Here is a 21,005-nt window from a genome sequence, read left to right on the forward strand (position 1 = left end):
CTGCAAATGTTCTCCAAGGGTTTTGTGACATTCTCCCATGAATTTGGGAATAGCTTTCAGCGTAGCTATCGGAATGGCTTCCCAAACTATAGGTGGAACTGGAGGGATGAGAGGGCTACGATTATCTCAGGTCACAAAATTTTGGGGGGGAATTTGGGCCATTGCAGGGTATATGATGGTGGGGGAACCCTGTGGAAGTGAAACAGAGGTGGAATGGATGGTCACCAATGGAGAGAAAAGAAGATGGGGATTTAGGGCCGTTTGACTCTTGGTGATGGGCCTATGACTCATGAACTAGCTAGGATGTATTTTTTTTTGTTTTTAAAGGTAATGGTCCCACCAGGCATGCTAGAAAAAGAACTGTTGACTCTAAATTTTTCTTTGGGGATAAACAACCTTATGGGAAATTCAGTATTGGGGGACCAACTCATGCAAAGAAACATTGAATGACCTCTGGAGTTGAGAAGTTGGCTCTTCCTTGAGTTTTGAGGAAAGGGAGAGGAAACAAATACTTTTTAAGAAAATGAGATGCTAAATACTTAGGTGATGCACCATATCATTAATAGGAAATGAACCAATAGAAATCAAAGAATATTTTCAACTTCTGTAAGCATCTGAGCCAAAGACATAATCAAAACTACAACCAAATTTGCCTGAAAACATAAGGGACACATTCATCATGTATTCACTAGATAACAAGTATAGAAAAACATAGTCTAATTAGTGAAGTCTTAGACAAAATATTCCCAAAGTTTGTTGGAATGTTCAACAACAATAGCACAAAAAAAAATATAAACAATAAGCCAAGAAAGACATCATAAAGGCCACAGACACAATCTCAATAATCTTCTTATAGCAAATCCCAAATAGTTTTTTAAGGCTGAAAATGAAAGAAAACTCTTACTTAGCAAATTAGACTGTTCTTCTTCTTCTTTAAAAAATCCTCCCCTTTGTGATAGAGAAATCCCCCCTTAAATATGCCACTGCTTCTAAAAATAGCTCTCTTGAAAATCCAAAACTGGCACAACCTCCTTGGAACAGAAAAACATGGTGTGTCACAATAGAGGCCGCACCCAGCAAAACAAACCCTGCAACTCAAACTTTTCCTTTAATAGTCTGGAGGTTACTTGGAATTGAATTGATTCTGTTAGAAGAGAAAGGACTGTGGAAAAGGGGACCACTGCGAGGAAACTACTTGCAAACCATGCAAATGAGTGGGCCCATCCAAAAGAACAGTAAATGAGCATTGTCATTTGTCACCCCCACGTTGCTTCAAAAATGGGACACCAAAGAAGAACCAAGGGAGCAATGCCGAGCCACCAAGTGTCATGGACGCTCATCCCTACTGGCTAAAGAAAAAAAACAACCGGGCCTGCCAAGAACCTACATCGAGGAAAATAAAGGTGAACAATATGATTACTTTGTTTGACTGAGTTTGAGTTTGGGAACTTTGTATCAGTTTTTCAATGTAATGATTCACCCGCCCCTTCTCAGTATTCTACCAGATACATATTCTTTCATCATACCATCAGTATATAGGTCAATTGGATTAGATCATTTTGATATAGTGTTGTGATATGATATAATGTGTATATATATTAGGAAGGAGATGCAAAATATATTAGAGAGATTATGTATGTGAGGAGATTTATGTAAGGGTTATTCCAGTAAAGGGTTTAGGGTTTCAGACCGAAACAGACAGAGCTTAACTAGAACTATATTCTGGCATACAAGATGTTATCTTAGCAGTTCACTCACTTCTCTGGATTGTAGTCTGGATTTATATGTAGTCAGTGAGGCTCCTTTTGTGATTGAGTAGTGTTCTCTAGGCTATAAGCCTTCCTGCAAGTGCAGGCCCCTATATTTTTTAATATCTCTTCATATGGCTAGTGGATTGATATTGTGGGTCATAAATCCCACCATGGTTTTTCCCCTTTGAGGTTTTCCACATATAATTTTGTGTGTTATGGTTCTCATTTTTATGATTGGCTTATTGGTTGCTTTACTTCTTTCAATTTTGTATGTATCGATATACTGATTGGTGTATGTATGTTTTAATGAGGCTAAAATCTATAATTTTGATATAACATTGATTCACCCACCCTTCTTAGTGTTATTGGATTCCAAAAATTGGTATTAGAGCCTTGTGCCTCGGAGAAAGTTAAACAACTTGAGAAGGATCTTGAATCTGGAATCCATGGACATGGGTTTGGAAAAGCAACTTGAGATGGCACTTGAAGATTATAATGTTGAAAGATTGAAGAACTTAAAGCTACAAGATTAATTGAATTCTGCTAAGGAATTCATTGTTGTTCTACATGAGAGACTATCATCTGTTCAAGCTAGGAGGAAGGAACTTTTGCAAAATTAGGATGATGAAGAGAAAGATGCACTTAAGGAATAGTGTCATAAATTAAGTTAGGTGAACATGGTTATGAGAAATGAAATGCAAGCTATAACTATGAGAATGTCTAAGGAGATTGAGGACCGGAAGAAAAAGGAAGAAAATCTTGGTGTATCCCTAAAGAACAAATTTGAAGAATGTGGTAGGTTGGATCATGAGAATGATATGTTAATTGATTTACTACAATTCTAGAGTAATGAACAAGAGCTTGAGAGACAAATGATAATTCTATGAGATGATCTAACTACTACAAGTGAGTATAAAGAGAAATTCAAAATTAGTTCAACACACTTAGATTATTGAAGAGAAAAAGGCAGAATGGAGATTCTAGTGGACTTGGATTTGAGCAAGGAGAGAGTTATGGTACTGCTAATGAAGATCAAAACCATAAGGCACCGGTAAGGCAATTTAAGGCTTATAATTTTAATGGTAGATGTTTTGTTTGCAATAAATTTGGTCACATGGCTAGGCAATGTAGAAACAGAGAAAATCAGAACCCTGATTCTACTCCTGGTCAATGTTCTAAATGTAATAAGTATGGTCATAAGATAGAAGATTGCAAAATGAATGTTAAATTCTCAACATGTGGAAAATTTGTACATATGGCTAATCAATGCAGGTCAACCAATTTCACTGGTTTAGCAAAGCAATTTAAAGGAATAATGTTACATGTTATGCATGTAATGAGGTTGGACATATTGCTAAATTATGTAGAAGAAGAAATCCATCGTTTGGTAATGGAGGAACAAATGAGAAATGGAAAGAAAAGGTTAATGAAATCTAGAAAGATCATACCCAGAGATGGGTTAGGAAGACTGAAGAACAATCAATAGATGAGAATGCACCAGTTACTTATCTGGCAGAGGAGGTTTCTCCTATACTGATAGGTAGCTCATCCGGTAACTGAGGCAAGTGCCTTAGGGGTAGGCAAAATTCATGAAGATGGTGCATATGCCTCGAGAAGAGGTTCTGGAAGATGTTCTAGACATTGGAGATTCTTATCCGGCATGGAGATGTTTTGTTCGATATCCGGTATCTTTCACCGACAATCATTAATGTCAATGAAAGATTAGGGTTTTTCTTGGAGGTTAAAAGATTGAATTCACTTCATTCTTGATCACCTTGCATTCAAAGTGATTCAGTGTGATTAAGAGCAATTCAAAGTGATCAAAGGCTATTCAGTGCGATCAAATATCTTCTTGAGCAATTTCACTGGCGACTGGAAGAATTTGTTAAGGGTTTCACGAAAAGCGATTCACATGTACTTTTCTTTAATCATGGAAGAGGGATCATCATCTATCCCTATATTTGTTTCAAATTCAACTATTGTACAGGTCAAGGACTATCCTAGGCCAATTTTCAAGCGGTATCCACATGCGCTACCCTGGAAGATTTAGTTGGAGCATTTTCCCGTGTTCCGGAGGGAGCTGTTTATGTCTAAGATGTTAGGGCATACATACATGGTCACATTGATGATTTGGGGACATCTAATAAAAAGAGCGTGTACATGAGTGAGCTTATGGGAGATTTTGCAAAGATCAAACTAGCATACAAGCACATTCAAGACTTAGGGTTTATCGGCATTGTGGACATTCCAAAATTTGAAGATGAAATCATAAGGTATGTTTTGAGAAGAGTACATGGGGAGTTTAAATGGTTGGATAGTGTTGGCATATGGACACTCCAATGAGACATTATGTGTGATTGAAGGTTTTGTCATTGATGGCAACCTTGCAATCCTATGGCACTGGCAAGACATTATATAGGCAAAGCATTACTCAGGCAACCTTACAATCCTATGGCACCGGCAAAGCATTACTCAGGAAACCTTGCAATCCTATGGCACCGGCAAAGGATTACTTAGGCAACCTTGCAATCCTATGGCACTGGCAAGACATTATACCGACAATTCTTTACTCAAACAAAACAGTGCACTGGCATCAACAAAATCAATCTACACCAGCACCGGCACAGAAGATGTACACTGACATAGAAGATGTACACCAGCACAAAAGGAAATATGTATACCGACATAGAGGCTGACAAGATTTTTGATATGTAATATTTTGTTTATCAATGTAAGCCAACTTGGAAAATTGTAAAATGACTCTTGTATATAAAAGAGATCATTGTAGGCATTTGTAGGATATGGATAGAATGTAATAAATAAATTATAAGGTAGACCTAATGTGCGAATTGTAGGTCAAGGGTATATGTAAAGAACAGAGCAAGAACCAGTACTGAATCTAGCATTGAAGATGCTATTGTAAAGCAGTACAAAATATTGGATTTGTGTAAATCCTCATTGTAAGTCAGTGTGACTTCTTATTGAGCAGTGAGCTCTAGGCAGTTGGCCTTCTTGCATGTGCAGGCCCCTATTGTAAGTAATATTCTCTTATTGGCCAGTAAGTGAATATTGTGGGTCACAAATCCCACCGAGGTTTTTCCCACACCGGGTTTCCTCGTTAAACATCTTGTGTTATGGTGTTCTTTTCATGTGGATGCTTTTGATTTTGTTATTTGCATTAATTCTTGCATACCGGTATACTGTTACTTTATATTCTGCATATTTAGTTTTAAGAAAATTTCATTACTGGTCAGATACTAATTCACCCCCCCCTCTCAGTATCTATGGGAACCCTAACAGATAGACCTTACAAGATAACCAAGGAAGCCATGAGGACAATCACTAGTTTACCACAGGTTGGGCAAAGTCTAGATAAGAAGGTCTCTAATGATTATGTCAATAAAATCACTGGTGCAACATCAGACAAGAGATCTATGAGAATCGGCACTATTACCGACATAGGCATCAGATTTGGTAGCATGATCATCAACTATAAGGTAACTCAGTCAAACCAATAGAATTCTATTCCTAGCTCTTGCATTTTTGCAGCTTATAAGATGATGAGAGAAAATGAGAAATTAGATCTGTGGTTGGATGTTGGATGAACTATTAATAAACCTAGGAAATATTTAAGGTGAAAAGAAAGGGACCTTCTGGTATGGCAACTTAATTGTCTTCTTAATGTTATTTTTCATGAATGACACTCCCAGTTTTGGGAAGAGATAATGGGCATTTGATATCCCGATAGGGAGACAATTGAAATAGTCAATTCCTACATTGGGCAGTCAAAGGGATGACAAAGTATGGGGATATTTTAAGGGATTCCAAAAGTCTATGAAATCTAGGGAAAGGGTTCCTAAACATATTGTTGATAAATACTCAACTCACATATGCTTCATGGTGAAGAAAGATGAAACACTCATGGAAGCGGTCAAGCCTCAAAAGATTTGGATTGAGGAAATGGGATATGAAGTTGATGCACAGATCCTTGATGCTTATGAAAAGATGTTGATTGATGCACCTATTGATGAAGTTGAGAAGCCCTATGGTACTACAAAACAACAGATACAAGAGGTTGAAACAGAGTTCAACCAGAAGAAGAGAGAGAAGTAGGAAGGTAAGGCAAGCAATTTTGTTGAGAAGGTTTCATAAGACATCAAAGCATTAATTGATGATGTCTCAAAGAAAGGCATGAAGAGGAAAGAACCAGAAGTGTTCATTGAGTCTATCACACCTAAGTCTAAATGTGAGGATGATATTGATGGACTTCTAAAGCACTAAGAGGGGGGTGAATCATTGACACCAAAAGCAATACTACTTTAAACACTAACTAGTAGATATACTTAAAAATTTTGTTAAACAATATGCATGCAATGTAAAATGATATAAAAACATCCACAATAAGTAAAACATCCACCATAACACAAGTGTTTATACGTGGAAAACCCAAATGGGAAAAACTATGGTGAGATGGGACTCACAAGTTAACTATCTGCAGTAATAGATCACAGAGCGGTTAAGGTCTACAAAAAGTTGCTCTGCTAGGAGCAAATCATGTTCAAGATCCCAAAGCTTAGTTAAAAGCTATACCCTGTAAAAGGTAGTACCCAATTAGGAGTAACCTGGGTACATGATTTCTGAATCCAAACTAATGGATCACCTGGTTAGAGGATTTGTACAATGAAGCTTGTTAGAGCTTACCCGGTTAGGGGATTTGACTATTGCAATGATTAGAAAACAACAGGTGGTGTGATCTAGTAGTAGCACAACTTGCTTGTATAGATCCTCTTCTATGCACTCAACACTTCATTACCAACATACTCTACAACTTAACACTTCTCCCTTCACATGAAATCATCTCATAACCTATCTCCTTTTCTCATACAAAATAATTCATTGTGATGTCAATATATAGACATTTAGATTTCATGTCGGCCTCTAGAATCATATCATAATTTCCTAGGTGTAGTGTATCTGGCCAAACAATCATAACTCATCACAAAAATACCGCCAAAAATTATTGGTGAAGATAACTCATCATGACTAGTGATAACTCATCACATAATCAATGAATACTAGTTGGAGTTAAACATATAAACCATTTATCCTTTGATGCTCCTTTGATAATCTCTACTAGATCTTCAGGTTGTCAGTGAGTTATGTATATCCACTAGTTGTCTCCATGTATATACTGGTTGTCACCATGTACCAATTAGACATAAACCTCTACTATAATGTTTCCAATATAAACAACTTTGAAGTCACATCGGTAGACAATATGAACATATGGGTGTGTATGTGTTTCATCAATGACAACATATGATGAAGTTATTCATTACTATCATCATCAAGCCGACAATCTCCCCCTTTGGCATTGATGGCAAGACTTGGAAAATTTTATAGCAATACTGCTAAATATGCTTACTAAAAAATATTTATATACATATAGATATACTCCCCCTTACGACATACGAAATACAAAATTTTCACAACACACATACATATTTCTACTCCCCCTTTGACAATAATGCCAAATTGAAAAGTAAAATACATATATATATATATAAAAGTTTGTATCAAAATTTTTTACATATACAAAAACTTGAAAAATTGAATCAAGATGTATTCAGTGCAATCCTTAGAAAAATGTCACTAAAGTTTCTCTTCAATTGAGAAAAAACATGTTCCCATGTCTCCAGCAAGTTCTTAGTGATCTCAATTGTAGTCAGTATGGAACTTTCCATTGAATCAAGTGTACATGTTTCTAGAGTAGCCAAAATAGCTTCTGCATTCTTGTATGCTCTTTGTAGTATGTACACTTGGGGTCTAAGTAGATTCTTCAATTCCTTCAGGTTTAAGAGTCTTTTTGTCCTTTTAAAATCATAGGTATCTAACCTGTTTTGCAAATCATCCACAAATTTGCCAAAAGAAAAAATAGAATCTTGAAGTGGTACATATGCATTTCATATATGCTCTAGCTCTTGCTCTATTTCAATGTGCCTATTATTGATATTAGAATAAAATAATGAAACATTAGAAGTAGATGCAAGGGATTTCCCTCATGTTTCAATAGCTTTTCTTAATAAATCTTTATTAAGAGATAAAGCAATTTTTCCTATACCAATCTCTTTCATAAGCTTCTCTCCATGCTTCTTCCTGTAACTCTTCTCAGCATAAGTTTGTGTTGCTTCTTCTAGGGACTTGAGTTGGTCAGATGCATCAGCAACCAATTGACCAAGTTTGCAAATAGGAGTTGTCGAATTCCCTATAGCAGTTTCTGGTAGTAGACTTGTCAGAATATCCACAACATTCTGAATGGTTTATGCTTCCATTCTCTATTCTTTAAGTCTCTTCTTGTGTGCCCTAGATTGCATGACAATAGAAATATTCATAATTTCTAATGCACTCATGTTATCAACAATTATGGGCCCTGAGATGCCTAATGAGTCATCATCATCTTCATTAGTCTGTTGTATGACTAATGATTTTACCTGTTCAGGAGATGTTACCTTATTAATCTTCTCTTTCTCTTGTTCCTGTTCAGAAATCTATGAATCAAATTTTTCAACAGATTCCTTCTTAGTGGCCTATGAAATCAGTGGGAGTTGAGGTTTCACTAGTTGTTATGTGGCAGGTGGAATACCCACTCCTAGTTGAGTTGTCGGTATCTCAACTGAAGTAACCTATGAGTCTAAAATTGTTGGTGGCTACATATCCGGTGCAGTAATGTTTCCGGATAGATCTATTGCATCTCAAATATCATCAACAAGTATGACTCATTGGGAAATAGTGTCATCCTTCTCCTTGATAGGATAGACAATATCAGCTTGCACAATTTCTTCCTCATCCATTTCAGGTACATCAATAGTATCTTACTCATCCTTAGAAAAATGTATAAGCTCTTGCATCCATTGGATGTTATGAGCAATTTGATGAGTCTCAGTTTCAATAGGTTACACCCTTCCACTAAGTAGCTTCAATCTTCTTGTCTTGAAAGTAAATTGGACTTTTTACTTATCAAGCAATTCATTTAGCTCATCCTTTGACAAATCAGGAAAATATTGCACAAATACATCATCTATAATTTCTTTTTCTTCTTTATTGCTTCCTCCCATTTATTCAAAAGAACAGTATATAAGTAATTAGAATATCCTTTTCAAGATCATGAGGTAATCTATTATAATGACACAAATAATTGATTACCTGTTGAATAATTTATTCTTTTTCATCTCCATTGAATGAATCAAAATGATCTTTGGCATTATCAAATTTGTTTCTTCCTAATATCTTCACTGTTCTCTCAAAATTAGTTTCAGGCTTGAAATTTAAGATATTAATAGGCACAGTTGCCTTTGGCACTTCTATCATTGGTTTGGCTTCTTTACCAGTTGCTTTCACTTTCTTGGGTTCCTCCTCAGTATCAATACTTTTAGATTCTGCTTGGAGAATCAGTTTTCGACCTCGTTTCTTTGATACAGTCTCCTTTGCATATACTTTAGGTTCTAGTTCCTTTTTAGTTTGGACACTTCATGTCACTCTTGTACTTTTTATCACCAGAGGTGCTTGCTCAACCTTCTTCCTCTTACCTTTACCACTTATGGTTGGAACACTACTGGTTTTAGCTTTTGCAGTTTGAACTTCAACTATATCCAATTTTGTCTTCCTTTTGTCCACTGGAGATGCCAACAAGTTATTGGCATAACCCATCAATAAGTCATAGTTGACTTCATATCTCATGTCTTCCATTTCTTCTTCTCTAGGCTCAATAGCCTCCATTAGAAAGAAATCAGTGGTGACTATGAAAATAATGTCCTTAGTGAAGTGTTTCACCACATCCTCAGGTAATCTTACCCTCATACTCATTTTCTTCTAAAATTTATTGAAATATTTATTCATTGCAGCACAGAAGGTGTTCCTCATAGCCTTGAAATTGTTCTTAATCCAAGAAGTCACTGGTAGATCCTTAGACCATTCAAGATCAATGATTCCTGGTAGGAAATTTTGGAAATAAAAGAATAGACCGATCAACAACTGTCCAAATTGAAACTTTTGACTGTTTTCCTTCTTGATAGACTGAAGATTAGACATTAATTGGCTCCTTATGGCCTCACATAGGTCATAATTAGTATTTTCAGCTATCATTTTATAAGCAGTATGCACTTCTGCAAATGGTACACTATTCATTATGCTAGAATAGAATATCTAGTAGCCAATAACCATATCTTCCAACTTAACCATTGGGTCCTTGATGTTATTGACAGAAACAGAACACCCATTAGAGGTTGATTTGGTTAAAGAGTTTACTCTCTTTTGAAATTTGCCTCAGCTTAGGTACTTCACCAGTTGAGTAAAAACCAGTTACAACTTGATTAGCCTCCTTGGTTATACTATGAGTCCTTTCTAAATACATGTTTTCCCCATGAACATGACTCAAAATAATTTGGATATGTTCCTCTTCAAAATCTTCAAGAAAATAAGTTGTGTTATGAAAACCTTTCTCATAAACCCTAATATACCTAGGTTAAATATTTATGTTTTCATCACAAAGGGATTTCAACTGAGAATATATCGACAATGATCCTAAATCCTCAATTTTGCAATCAATGTAGCTATACAAATCTCCTTTCACTATGACACCACTAGGAACTTGTGATAAAGCATTATAAGACAATTCATTTTGACTTTACAACTTCCATAGGTTTAGATGTGATCATCAATTTCTCTACTAGTTTAGAAGATGATGCCATTTCAGATAGACTAGATTTGAAGCGGGATTTTTTCAAAGAAATACCTTAGTTTACATGCACTGCCTTGTTTACCAGTTGAATACTCAAGTGTACACTAGTTCAGTCTTCACTAACCTTCAAATTAGCTTGATCACTCAAATCATGATACAACTTCAACTAAAATTAGCTAGCAATCCTTTCTTAGCTCTGTAGGTGCTCAAAAATTATTTCTCTAATGCATTAGGGTAAAAATAAGAAAGTGAAACTTGCTTTTATCCTTTTTACCTATTGCATTAAATGCTCGCTTGTTAGGGTTACAAACTTTAATTACATCGCTTAATGATACATACAATATTGATAGATGTAAAACCGGTTGATAACCAATTGACAAAAAGTTATCAAAATTTCATGCATTCAAATTCTTTTACCACTCATTCTTTTCAAGGGGTCTGGAAGTAGATTTACCACTATGCTCCCCTTAGCCATATTGGAAAGGCTTAATTCACCAGTGCTAGATTCTTCACACTAGGTGAAGGATTAGTTTCTTCTCCAGGTATGTCATCACTCTTATTTTTCCATATTTGATTCATTTCTTCTCTAGTTTCTTCAATATTGACCTTTTCCTTGCCTTTTTGATCTTTACAAGGACTAACTGGTTTGATCTTTCTTGATCTACAAAACTTTGCCATGTGTCTTGGTTTATGACAATGATAGCAAGCCATTCCAGATGATCTCCAAGGTCCTGCATTTTCTCTTCTAGTTCTTCTTTTGCAATTCATAGCCACATGACCAAAATTGTTACAGATGGTGCAAATGACATTTGTTACCTTTTCCATCTCAAATGGACTAAACCGGTTGACATAGGATCTTTGCTAGTTCAAGTTACCCTAGTTATCATAATTTCTCATCTAGTTGCCATTTGGTCTTGGATTCATGTGCAGTACTAGATTATTTGCTCCATATCTGCATTCAATTGCTCTATGTCCATACATTTTGCATGTGAAGCAATGACCTTCCAATTTCTTGGACATATACCTAGTATTTGTATTGTAGCTTGTATTTCCATTAGGTTTCTTTCTACATACATTTGCAATATGACCAAGTTTATGGCAAACAAAGCAAACAAATTTAAAAACCTTCTTACCGGTAGGCTTTTTAGCCTTAGGAGCAGTTTTGTCCTTATGGGTGTTGCTCTTGGTACTGGAGGATTCTCCTTTTTCAGATGTGTGAAAACCAAGTCTAGAGGTATCAGCTTTCATCCTTTGTAATTGAATTTTCTCTTATAGCAAGGTAGAACTTTTGATGAACTTTTCCAATTTCCCATTTTCTTCAGTGATTTTTTGGTGAGATCTTCATTATATTTTGATAGTTTCTCTCTCAAAGATGATGCCAATTCAAGATCTAGTTGTAAGTTCTCTTTTTCTTCTTTCTCTGCATTCAAATGCTCATGCAAAGTAGAATTCTCTCACTTGATCTTGGCAATCTCATGATCTCTTTTCTTGATGAGATCTTTAGCAATCCTCCTAGCTTCCAGTTCCTGACTCATGCGGATAGTAAGGCCTTCTAGCTCTCTCCTCATATTTAGATTTTCATTGTTTTGTTTTTTTACTTCCTTAGCTAAAGCATCGATATTAGCCTCATCTAAAAAACTATTATTAGATATTTCTAAAAATTGCTCAGTTAGCTCTCTCCTTTTGACTTGAGAAGCTTTCATTTTGACACTTAGGGTTTCAAGCTTACTTCTACTAGCCTCAAGCTCTCTAGCCATCTCAAAGTATCTCATATCCCCCATGGCAGCTTTAGGGTTTCCTTCCAAGAGATTAGTCTTTAAATAAATTAGGCTCTGATGCCAATTGATGGACTTGTAACAAACTGAGAGGGGGGGGCTGAATCGGTGACACCAAAAACAATACTACTTTAAACACTGACCGGTAGATATACTTAACAAGTTTGTTAAACAATATGCATGCAATCCAAAATGATATAACAACATCCACAATAAGTAAACCATCCACCATAACACAAGTGTTTATACATGGAAAACCCAAATGGGAAAAACCATGGTGAGATGGGACTCACAAGTTAACTATCTACAGTAATAGATAACTGACTTGTTAAGGTCTACAAAAAGTTGCTCTGCTAGGAGCAAATCCTATTAAAGATCCCAAATATTAGTTAAAATCTATACCTTGTAAAAGGTAGTACCTAGTTAGGAGTAACCTCGGTAGAGGATTTTTGAATCCAAACTAATGGATCACCTGGTTAGAGGATTTGTACAATGAATCTTGTTAGGGCTTACCTGGTTAGGGGATTTGATTGTTGCAGTGATTAGAAAACAACAGGTGGTGTGATCTAGTAGTAGCATATCTTTCTTGTATATAACCTCTTCTGCCCTCTCAACACTTCATTACCAACATACTCTGCAACTTAACACTTCTATCTTCACATCAAATCATCTCATAACATATCTCCTTCCCTCATAGAAAGTAATTCATTGTGATGTCAATATATAGACATTTAGATTTCATGTCGGCCTCTAGAAATCACATCACAATTTCCTAGGTGCAATGTATCTGGCCAAACAATCATAACTCGTCACAAAAATATTGCCAAAAATTGTCAGTGAGGATAACTCATCATGACTAGTGATACCTCATCACATAATCAATGAATACTGGTTGGAACAACAATACCTGTTGAAGTTAAACATATAAACCATTTATCCTTCGATGTGTTGGTAGTATGGATATATTGCATTGGTTTTGTCATTGATGTTAATACTTATCTGCACTTATCCTTCTGAAGATGTTTGGTTATGTTGAACCAACACATTATGTTCACTGGCAAGCTCAGTGACTTATGCATAGTCACCGATATTTGGTTCATCAACACTAAGGATGACTTGTTATCATCTAGAGATCACTTGGTTATGTTGAAGACATGGTTTGGACACTTGGTTTTGGTATTTTGGCTATTGGTCTAATCAGGTTGACATATTTGCTATTACCAGCAAATTGATCTAGGTTATAGACCAACATGCATTCTCTATTCTAGATTAGCACGACACGTTATGGAGATGATTTAATCAATTGGTATTGTTGTAATTACATTGAGCCAACATGATGCATTGCATCTTGACTCATTTGTAAATGATTTAATTGTAATATTCTTAGTGATATGACCTACACATTTAGTCCTAGGTTTTGGTATATATGTGAGATCTCAATTGTGAGATGTAAGGATATGGTATGTAAGGTTATGGTATTGTAACATGGTATGTGCGAATATTGAAGATCATATGAGAAGACCATAAACAAGGTTCAAGGAAGGTTTAAAGGTGATTATAAGAGCTTAACCAGTACTGAATCCAACATTGGAGATGCTACTTTGAGCAGTACATTATCATTGGATTTAATCATCCAATTGTAGTCAGTGTGACTCTCATCTTGTGATTGAGTAGTGAGCTCTAGGCAGTTGGCCTTTCTGCATGTGCAGACCCCATTTGTATAGATATACTATTTGTAGTAGTATCATCTGATTGTGGGTAAGGTTTCCCACTTTGGTTTTTCCCCTTATAGGGTTTCCACATACAAATATTTGTGTTATGTCTTGTGAATGTTGTTTCTCTTTCTGTTTCATGCATTAAGTTTCACTGGTATTAATATTAACTATTAATCTGTTAAGCGACATTAAGTTTGGTTTACTAGTACTAAGTATCAAGTTTGATTAAGTTATATTTGGGTTTAAATTAATAGATAACTGATTCACCCCCCCCCCTTCTCTCAGTTGCCTCCAAGTCCTAACAATTGGTATCAGAGCTAAGTCCTCTCTTTGTAGATGTTTAACAACTTGAGGAGATTCTATGGCAACTAACTTTTTCAGGAAGGACAGACTGAAACTTGATGGAACTAACTATGGTATATGGATGATCAAAATGGAGACACATCTGAATTACATTGGAAGAGACATATGGGATGTTACACAAAATGGCTATGTTGGTCCTACATCGGGTCAACCTAATCCACCTACATTGGGTAAGGATCAAGAGAATGATTTCAAGCAAGAGAAGCACTTTTGAGCGCCTTGTCTGATTAGCAAATCATGGGATTATCAGACCAATCTACTACTAAATCTATTTGGGAAAAATTGGAGACATTGAATGAAGGAGATACAATTGTCAAAATTACAAAACTGGAATGCTTTCAGGTCAGATATGAAAATCTGAAAAATGGAAGAAGATGAAAGAATTTTTGCTTTTATGGAAAGGATTAATGAGATTGGTTTAGGAATACAATGTTGTGGAGGTTTCTTAAGTGAAGATGAAATTGTATCTAAAGTTTTGAGATCATTGCCACTAGCATACAAAATGAAAGTAACTGCTATTAATGAGTTGAGAACAATGCCTAATACATCAGCATCTAGAGACACCTTGGTTGGAAAACTTTCAGCATTTGAGCTTGAGGAATTTGGTCCTATTGCTAGAATTAAAATAGATTTATCCTTCAAAGCATCATCATCTACATCATCATCATCATTATCTAATAAATCTGATTGGAAAGCACTTTATGCAAGAGAACTTGAGTATATCAGGAGGGAAAATGAAGAACTGGAAGAACTTGAAGCACTATTTGCAAGGAATATGCCTAAAGGCCCTATTCAAAGTAAGTATGAAGGTAAAGTACCATTTAAATGTTTTAACTGCAATAAAGTTGGCTCTATGGCATCTAAATGTTCTGACAGACATGCAAGATTGAGAGAAGAAGCTAAAAGAACATACAAGCCTAATCCTAAATATCAGAGATACAAATTTAAGAAGAATAGAGACAAATCATGTTATTATGTTGATGAAGGAGTTACTGATGATTCTGGTGAAGAACTGGCAGACAATGGATGGGTTTTATTTCAATAACAAAAGATCAACCGACACCTACTATTCCACTGGTATAGTAGGCCCTGGCAACTAAAATTGAAGAAAAGGATGAATGGATTATAGATTACGGATGTTCACATCATATGACTGGTGATAAAAGTAAATTCTTATCTTTTTAGGAATACAATGGAGGTCTAGTAAGATTTGGAGAAGACAAATCTTGTTTGATAAGAGGAAAAGGCACTATATCTTTTGATGGTAAGCACAATACTGACAATGTTTATTATGTTGAAGGTTTGAAGCATAATCTTTTGAGTGTTGGTCAATTAGTTGAAAAGGGATTTCAGTTACAATTCAAGAATGGTAAATGCAAAATAATGAATAGAACTGGTTTGGAGATTGCAACTGGTAATCAGACTAGAGGTAATATCTTTCATTTGAATAACAATGAAAAGACATGCTTGATTGCACACATTGATAAAAGTTAGTTATGGCATAAAAGACTCTGTCATGTGAATTTTGATTGCATTATAAAGATTAGATCATCTAAGGTAGTAAGGGATTTACCTAAGATTCTAAAACCTCTTAATCTAGTATGTAAGGAATGTCAAATGGGAAAGCAAGTTAGAACAAATTTTAAGAGTATTTCTGAGAAATTGAATAATGTTCTTGATTTAATTCATACTGACTTGTGTGGTCCAGCAAGAATAAGAAGTTTATAGGGAGATAGATATTTCATGCTAATTATTGATGATTATTCTAGAATGTGTTGGGTTACTTTTCTCAGGGAGAAATCATAAGCTTTTGGGAAATTCAAATTGTTCAAGGCACTTGTAAAGAATGAAACCAGTAAGAAAATCAAATGTTTAAGATCAAATCAAGGAGGTGAATTTACATCTAAGGAGTTCAATACATTTTGTGAAGTGAATGGAATTAGAAGACAACTATCAGCACCCCAAACACCTCAGCAAAATGGAGTTGTGGAAAGGAGGAACAAAAATATTTTGGATGCAGCTAGAAGCATGATATTAGAAGAAAATCTACCTCATGTGTATTAGAGAGAAGCAGTGAAAACATTGGTTTACACTTTCAATAGAGTTCACATCAAAGAAGAAATGGGTAAGACACCCTATGAATTATGGTTTGGTAATATTCCTACTCTTAAATACTTCAGAATATTTGGAAGCAAATGTTACATTAGAAGAGATGAGTATATTGGTAAATTTGATCCTAGAAGTGATGAAGGAATATTTCTTGGTTATTCATCTAAGAGCAAAGCATATAGATGTTTTAATAAAAGATTGTAGATAATCATTGAAACTACAAATGTGAAGATAGATGAACACTTTAGAAGAAATTTAAGGTCTATGGATTCTGAACCGCCAGTTGATATGATCATAAATGAACCTATATAGAGTGCCCCAGCACAAAATGTTGATCTAGTCATATTGACATCATCAAAGAATTCCACATTGACTGAAGAATAGCAGCAAGTGAACACACCAAGGTATGTAAGACTGAATCACTCTAAAAGTCAAATAATTGGGAATAAGTATCAAGGAGTTATGACAAGAGGAAGACGGGCAAATGAAGAGGTATGTTTAATTTCTCAAATTGAACCAGCATCTGTTATTGAGGCATGTGAATATAAACATTGGATTAAAGCTATGGAATATGAATTAGAACAAATTGAAAAGAACAATACATGGACATTGGTTCCCTGACCTAAAGATAAAAATGTAATTGGAACTAAATGGGTATTCAAAAATAAACTTAATGAAGATGGTGAGGTAATTAGAAACAAAGCAAAATTAGTGTTTAAAGGATATGCATAGAAAGAGGGAATTGGTTACAATAAAACCTTTGCACTGGTAGCTAGAATTGAGGCAATCAGATTATTTCTTGCATTTACAGCACATAAGAACTATAAAGTATATCAAATGGATGTTAAATGTGCATTTTTGAATGGTGGTCTTGAGGAGGAAGTTTACATTGAACAACCTGATGGATTTTCATTAACAAATGATAAAGATATGGTTTGCAGATTAAGGAAAGCTTTATATGGATTGAAGCAAGCTCCTAGAGCTTGGTATGCTAGATTGGACAAATATCTTTTGAAGCTTGGTTACACTAAAGATTTCACAGAATGATAAAGATATATTCATATGTCAAACAAACTACCTGGAGGAACTACTAAAGAAATTTGGTATGGAAAACTCTAAACCAGTAAGTACTCCTATGACTACGGCTGATAAACTATCATTGAAGGATGATTCAACTCCTATTAATCTGACAAGATACAAATCTATGATTGGAGGTTTACAGTATTTGACACAAACAAGACTTGATATAATGAATGCAGTGTGTCTTGTTTCAATATTTCAGAGTAATCCTAGAGAAAATCATGAATTGGCAATGAAAAAGATTTTTCGGTATTTACAAGGTGTTGAGTGTATAGCTTCCATGGGATTGAATACATCAATATATATGTATATATAAACATAAATATAGATATATGCATATTTTTTTATAATATATATTAAATCGACATGGTCTAAACAATTTTGATAACTATTGCTTGTATTAGTTAAGACATCGTTGTTAACTAAAGCGATGGAGGGGAGACAGAGAGTCATGTCCCCATAGGGTCATGACTCTATGTGGCATAAAGCCATGTAGAAGTCATACCCCTACATGGGCATGACTCTTCATCCCCATATAGATATAGCATCGACACCTTTAGCAATGCAATCAATAAAAGTGGAAATCGTAAGTCTGAGAAAACCGTGGACACTATAATAAAATAATATTGCAAATTTATATTTAGATATAAATCAAATGTCACTTAAAGTCCATTCTTATTAAATACAATAAGACTATTATCTTCTCTATTTCTGATCAGATTCCTTAACATGGTATCAGAGCCAGGTTGGTAGAGAAATAATAAAAAAAAAGAGAATTTTTTTTTCAGACTTGCAGTCAGAAGCAAAGGAAAACAATCATGGTGAACAGTGTTAGAGTAGAGGATAGACTTGAAGGCACATCCAACTTTGTCTCATGGAGAATTTGAATAACAATAATTTTTCAAGAACTCGAATTAGATGCATACATTGAAGAAGACACTAAGATGCTTGAAGATGAGCTAGAGAAAACAACCTGGAAAAGACACAACAACAAGGCTAAGAAAATCATAATTGACACTATTAAAGATCACATTCTTCCAACCATCTCAAAACTTACTACAACTTATGATATGTTCAAAACCATCTCAAATTCATATGAAATAAATAATGCAAGAAGATTTGTCACCTTAAAATAGAAATTAATGCATATCTACATGAACAAAGGAGAATCAATTATATCTTATTTCATGAGGATTTCAGAGTTGAAAGACCAATTATCAACTATTGGAAATAATGTAGATGACTTGGAGCTATCTCTAATAGCACTTAAGGGATTACCATCTAGTTGGAAATCATTCATTCAAGGTATTAGTGCTCATCTGACACTACCAAAGGTCGATCAACTCAAGAATGATTGTACTCAAGAAGAATCTCGGCTAATCACAAGAGGATTGGGTCCAAACAAAGAGGGAGAAATTCAAGCACTACATGCTAACACAAGCAACAAAGGGAATAAAAGGAAGTTCAAACAGAAAAGAGGAAATAACCACAAAAGCAGAGACTTCTCTAAGATTCAATGCTACAAGTGTGATAAATTTAGACACACTCACAAATTCTATCCAGAAAGGAAGAAAGGTCAAGCAACCATAGCTGAAGTTAAGGAAATAGAGAATCCTCTATTTTTCTTAGCTTTATCAAGTGAACTAAACTCAAACAAACATATGTGGATAATCAATAGTGGAGCCTCTCATCACATAACTATATTTAGAGATCAATTCAAAACCTTTGAAGGCCACTCAACCAAAGAAGTTACAATAGGAGAAAATTCTACCTATCCAGTGAAAGGAATTGGGACCTGCTCAATTCAATTAAGAATAGGGGTTACACTACAGTTGAAAGATGTTCTTTTTGTACCAGGTATCAAAAGGAACTTAGTCTCTATTTTAGGACTAGCTAATCAAGGATATCGTGTCACCTTCCATGAAGATAAAGTTCTACTTTGGCCTAAAAAATTATAATATAAATAATGCTATTCCTATAGGATCTAGAGATGGTAGTTTATACAAATTATGTAATATTCAAAAACAAGCACTAAACCATGAAGTATCAAACTCTAATGAAATTTGGCATAGAAGGTTAAGACATCTTTGATTTAGTGCCCTACCTTCTAGAGGAAAGATTACCACGGGATTACCAAACCTAAAAACTAATCATGTTGGAACTTGTAAAGGATATTCTCTAGGGAATAACTCAAAGAGGTCCTTTCCCTCAAGTGAACACAAATCAAAGGTTGTACTAGAACTTGTCCACACTGATTTGTGTGGTCCAATGTCATTACCATCACTAGGGGGTTTCTTGTATTACATGATATTTGTTGATGACTACTCTAGGAAAACTTGGATCTATTTCATAAAAATCAAGGAATCAAATGAAGTATTATCAAAATTTAAAGAATTTAAAGCCTTAGTGAAAAATAAAACTGGAAATAAAATAAAGACTCTAAGATTAGATAATGGGGGTGAATACATCTCTAAAAATTTTAAAGAATTTTGCATTTATGTTGGGATTAAGAGGGAGTGTACTGTACCTTATAATCCTCAATAGAATGGAGTCATATAAAGAAAAAACAAAACCATCATCTAAGCTGCTAAAGCCATGATGCATGATCAAAATCTACATATCTCATTTTGGGTTGAAGCCTCAAATACAATTGTGTATATTCAAAATAGATACCCTTATTCAATCCTAGAGAATATAACACCTGAAGAAGCCTTTACAGGAAATAAACCAAATTTAAGCCATCTAAGAATCTTTGGTTGCCATGTGTATATTCATGTTCCTAAAGAAAAGAGAATCAAGCTAGAACCCTCTGGAAAGAAAGGTATATTTGTTGGCTACAATGAAACCACTAAAGGATATAGAGTCTATATTCCAGGGTGAAGATCAATTGAAATCAGTAGAGATGTCAAATTTGAAGAAGATGTTGCTTATAAACTCTCCCTAAGTACAAAAGATGATCAAACCACAAAAGCTTATGAAAATCTTACAGTTGAGAATCAGAGGGAGAATATCATAGAAAATTAGGAACTTCAATCACCTAATTTCAAGATTGCTGAAAACCCTAACAACAAGAAAAGACCACTATGGGCAAGAAAGATGATTGAAGAAAATAATGTGGAACCTGATGAAATCTTCAAAGAGAATAAGAAAACAAGAAGTCAATCATGCTATGTTGCACTCATGACTGAACTTACAAAATCTGAACCATCAAATGTTGAAGAAGCCTTAACATGTCAAGCTTGGAAAGAAGCAATGATTGAGGAATACCAATCTATATTAAAGAGTGATGTCTGGGATATTGTATCTAGACCAAAAGACAAATCAATTGTCTCATCAAAGTGGTTATTCAAAATTAGATATGCACCAGATGGTAGTATTGAAAAAAAAAGCCAGATTCATTGCCAGGGGTTTCTCTCAAAAGGCTAGAATCGATTACGAAGAGACAGTTGCTCCAGTTGCTTGATATACTTTTGTG

The sequence above is a fragment of the Cryptomeria japonica genome, chromosome 4 (genome assembly GCF_030272615.1).
Source record: "Cryptomeria japonica chromosome 4, Sugi_1.0, whole genome shotgun sequence".
Taxonomy (NCBI): Eukaryota; Viridiplantae; Streptophyta; class Pinopsida; order Cupressales; family Cupressaceae; genus Cryptomeria; species Cryptomeria japonica.